The following is a 5,677-nucleotide window of genomic DNA, read 5'->3' as shown; positions in this document are numbered from 1 at the left end:
AGAGAGAGAGAGAGAGAGAGAGAGAGAGAGAGAGATGGATAGATGGATGGATGAATTGATAGATAGATTTATTTTTTGATTGATTGTTTGTTTGATTGATTGACTGTTTGATTGAACAATTATTGGTTCATATATGTGCATAAGGTGATCCTAATCATTGCACATAAGAATGCGACGTTGCAAATTCAGTAATTATCATTTTCGTTTTTCGTCAATTAACATGGCGTCATAATTGTAGTCCATGGGAATGACACACTAGTTATTTTCAATATGTTACTGTTTCCAGTAATGCAACTTCTGAAAAGTATTGGCATTTTATTTCTATTTCTATACTTCATAACTATTGATGATTATGCTGTCATAATTAAATATCATAAGGAAACATACCTTCCTCCCATATCTCATGTTTCCAGACCACAGAAATGGTACCTTACCTTTAAAAGTGGCTATTATTCTTCCCACGAAATGAATTCTTGATTTTTAAAACTTATATTAGTCACTCACAACTATCGGAGCGCGAAGCCCTCTACCCGAAAGTATGTTCGTGACATGGTTGTGATCTGTAAACCGTTTTTGAGTAGGAACTGAAAACAGAAGTATGAACGCACAATGTAAATATGGACGCTGAATTCGTAAAACAGAAACGAAAAATAAAAACGCAACGGGAATGTCAAAATAAATTGGAAGAGAAGAACAAACAAATCACGTGATGTGACGTCTAACGCCATTATCGGCATTGCGGCAATTCTCTTGTTATAATATCATATGTTGGAGCCATTATGAATTAAAATATGTTGACATCATCATCACGCAGCCTTGCTACAATTCACTTGTTATAATATCACATATATGGGGGCCATTGTGAATTAATATAAGCTGTCTGCGTTTTTACTTTCTGAAAGTTGTTTATTCCTTATAATAGTGCTTCTCAACTGGAGTGCGTATGAATTTGCGGGTCCATATAAAATTTAGTTGTTAAAATTCATAAGGAATATACTGCTACAATACACAACATATTTCATTTTTTTATACAATCCATAATATTTCAATACAGAAATACAAGAATTGTATATGCATTGAATGGCAATGACGGTTTAGTAGATTAAAATAGGAATCAAATGTCTCCCTAAGCAAAAAATGGTTGAGAACCACTATTTTCAAATAAAAAGTTAGAGGCAGTGGGTGTGTATATGTATGTACCTATGTGTGGCGTGAATGCTAAGATTCTTGTCTATGATTGTATCTCATGTGTTTGCAGTCACATAGAATATTATGGATGGATATTATTTACCAAAAGATAATATTTTCCAAACATTATTCCAATTTTCCTGAAACTTGACCTTTCGACTTGAGCGAAACTTTGATCGTATCAGGTTGTGAGGATATCATATTTTCCCAGAAGAATAAGATGAATAAATGAACCCTATAACAGATTGGTCATTTATATTATGAACTTTGGCAGTAAGAAATTTCGTAGTAAATCGCAAAATATTCTGAAATTTTAACATTAAGCGTTGCTGCGAGAATTGCATGAAATGTCGCATGATTGAAAATGTTTGCTTTCAATGCACTGATGTTTCTTTTTCCGTGATCTAAAGCGAGTGATTCGGTTACAATGAGTCCCGTTCGTATATTGTAAACATCAACCATCTACATGAATTAGAGATGAGCCCAAGGCGGAGGGCTGAGGGGCACGTGCCTCACTCCCTGCCCCCAAGAAAGAAGTACGCCCTTCTAAATAATGTTATTACCCTCTTTTCTCCTGGAATTATATTCCCTTCTGACCTTGTGTACTCCCTCTGAAAACTTCCCGGGACCGAACCTGAGAATTATGAACCAGCATCATGTATAACATAAGCTCCACACAAGTTAAAATCTAGTACCTTAAAACAGATTTTGCTGTTTCCATATAAATTTATATAATACAGAGCCAGTACTCAATAATTTAATGCAGATATAAACTCATAGAATCGAGCAGACATTACGAAATGCAGGAAGAGTAAGTAGGTACTCAAAACCATTAACGTTAAGATAAATAAATTTTTGAAATGCCCGGCCACCCTAGAGTAGTTTTCTGAGGAGATACTGTCAACTTGTGTTGTTTGCAAGTGAAGCGTCACTGTATGGTGTACCATTTCATAAAAAATACTAAATAACACGCAGACAGTTGCAAAAAGTCAAATTTTAAAATGAAAATCATATCTGCAATACAATATTCTTTTCTACTCTAGGAACAAGGCCTGAAAATTTTAGGGAGGGGGCTAGTCAATTAGATCAAACCCTGTACGCAACTGGTACTTAATTCATCGACCCCGAAAGGATGAAATGCAAAGTTGACTTCGGCGGAATTTGAACTCAGAACGATCTGCTATACAATATTACGATATAAAAAGCAGCCTACCAGTAGAATGTAGAGAATATGCAAATGATAATCAAGTAACAAATAATCCATATAACATCCACACATAAGTTCAGACACATATACGCATACATACATACGTACATACGTACGTACGTACGTACATACATACATACATACATACATACATACATACATACATACATACATACATACATACATACATACATACATAAAAGTGCTTCATTTATTTTAGACCAACATATCCTGGTATGAATTTTTAAATTAAATATATAAACTAATATGAATTAAAATATATAGAGTCATCTTATTTCATAGACGGTAGTACTGAGGTAGTATCTAAATATTTATTATATGTAAGCTAAATACAAGTTTTGGGTATTTATATTTAACATTGCTGAAATGCTAGAGATGGTTATTTCATGTTAGATATTATCTTATCATGTGATACAGTGTGATATATATTTTGAACTCTAAACAATAATTTCCTCTATAAAGAATGGATTCTAACGTACTTTTTAAAAAGATGTGGCAGGCATATATCAAATTGAATTGTAGAAATGCATTGATAAGTGAAAATTGTTACAGCAATTTCAAAATATACTTTTGAAATCCGCATTTAGATTTCAAGGTAGTATAGGAGAAATGCAAAATGACATACATTAAGACTATTACAAAACTGAATTACAGTATTCGAAGCGAATATTGATTTTCCACGAACACACACACGCCCACATACACACACATATATGTGTGCGTGCGTGTGCATGTGTGTGTGTTACAGCAACTGAGTCTGTCATTCTACAGTATAACCAAGTCAATAGATATTTATCTAAAAATGCTTTGTGTGACCTGTAATTTTTATGCTATTTCAACTATTTGTTAACACCCAGCATGCCATAACACAGCAAAGGTTCCCATGATGACTCTTGTCCTTTTTAGTAACACAGAAACAAAGAATGTTCAGTTAAACGATTCTCTGTTAGTCAGCTGTGCATGTAAATATATGAATTTATACGTGCATGTGTACCTAAATATTGGTTTCAATTTTTGACACAAGGCCAGCAAATTTGGGAGCGGCGTGAAGTTGATTACATTGACCACTGTGCTGAATCGGTACTTATTATCAAAAGACGTCAAAAGGAATAAAAGGCGAGGTGACCTCAGCGAAATTTGAACTTAGAACGTAACGACGGCTTAAACACTGCCAAGCATTTTCCCCACGCCCTAACTGTTATACCAACTCACTGCCTTAGGGCATATCTATATATTAGATTGTGTGTGTATGTGTTTGTTTGTTTTCTTTTGTTTCTTTTTTTTTGTGGCTTTGTGTAATTATTATATTTTCATGGCACATCGCATCCTACCGAAAAAGGCATAAATATGTCAACCATAGAGTAGTTTATGAGGAAATATAACTATCGCCAAAAGCAATTAAATTAGAATCAGTCACATAAATATATACATATGTACAAGTGTCTGTTTGTGTGTGTGTGTGTGTGTGTGTGTGCGAGCGTATGTGTGTGGATGGGTGCTTGTTAGTCAATATTATATCAACGCGTACAAGTAGTTTGCTACTATATATTTGTATTTGTGTGATTCTCGTTTATTATGTAGAGTATGTTTCTGTAGCCTTTCACTTTTTTAAATTTTGTTTCTGTAATGATTTGTTTAACCCCTTTTTAAACGGAATTGCTTTCTAGCAATATTTCATATTTAAATTTTCCTTATAAATGAATGCCCTGTATTTGAAGCACTTCCTAGTCTTAATATAAGCCTACTCATTAATTCGCAGCATATCCGAGGAGAAAATCATTTCAATTATTTCTTTCAATTTCTTTTTTCTTTTGCTACTTTTTGAATTGGTTTTTGTTTTTCAGTTTTATCTGTCAAAATATAACCAAATAATATAGTGGGAATCTACCTTGTATCTTTTGAATAATAATATCATAATCTTTCAGAAATAGTATCTGAACAGATTAAAGAAACTGTCATCACCATAGCAAAATTACAATGTGTTGGTTTTTGTTTATGAAACAATTTCTTCACTGTTGGCTCTAAATATTTCAGGTTATATAGTCTGTATTTAATTTCTACCGATTTAATTGCTGAATTCATAGTGAATAAAGATTAACGATACTTCGAAAGAAACACTGCTTGTGTTTTCTATTCATTTAAAAGAACAATCGTAGACGACGACGGATATTCCATTATTCTTTCATGATAATAAAATAAAAAGTGTTATTGGCCAATTCAGTGCAAACGCAAGCAAAATTTATTGAAAACGTACACACGTATCGTGTATTCACACACGCTCGCACACATACACTCATACACACACACATAACGACACATATATACATCGGGATTATACATACGTGCATACATACATGAATGTGTGTGTGCACTACAAACACTGCACTTGGTGACATACATTGCAACTAAGAGCAAAATTGGAAAATGGTGTAAAAAACACCTCCCACATTTTTGCATGAACCGTTGCATTTATTTTCGTGATTACTCATGTACCAGCGTCCTGATTTGCAAATAAACTGAACTAATATATAATATACATATATATTGTCTATAAGGGCTCAGGAGCATCTAGGCACATCAACGTGGGATGCTAGAAATGGCTAGAGATGAGAGCATAGAGTTCAAGATGCTGAATCCAATATAAACGTGGAACCGACTCTTGAGTTTGTTCTAAGAGCAGAGTATTTATAAAGATCGAATGCATATGGTGTTTAAGATTTATGACAGCTGTTTCTGTAGAATTTTATTGCAGTATTTTGTAGATCATATCATAACGTTCTACGTACAAGATCTCACCTGTTTCACATCTTATCTGTTTAAAATTTTATCTGAATATAGTGGATTTTATGTTATGAATACATAAGTAAAATTCTACCGAAAGCACTGTCGTAAATTTTAAACACCTTTTGTGTTCACTATACATATATATGAAAGTGTGTGTGTGTGCGCGCGTATGTGTATGTTTGCGTACGTTTGCGTTTTCTTATATGAGACTTTATTAAATTGTAAGCATTAACTCATTAACTGACTGCCGATATCGAGGGTAAATGCTATCATGATAATAGTGGGTGTGTATATGACTCCGGGCGCGTGCTTGTGCGCACAAGTAAGATTGCACCATGTATATACATACATATATATATATATATATATATATATATATAACATTTTTCTGACATAATTTAAATATATACTTTAACCATGTAACACAACGCTTCTGTAGTTTTTCACTCTTATTATCTTATATATATATATATATAT

Source organism: Octopus bimaculoides, chromosome 3 (assembly GCF_001194135.2).
Source record: "Octopus bimaculoides isolate UCB-OBI-ISO-001 chromosome 3, ASM119413v2, whole genome shotgun sequence".
In the NCBI taxonomy this organism is placed as follows: Eukaryota; Metazoa; Mollusca; class Cephalopoda; order Octopoda; family Octopodidae; genus Octopus; species Octopus bimaculoides.
This window is presented reverse-complemented; position numbering follows the sequence as displayed.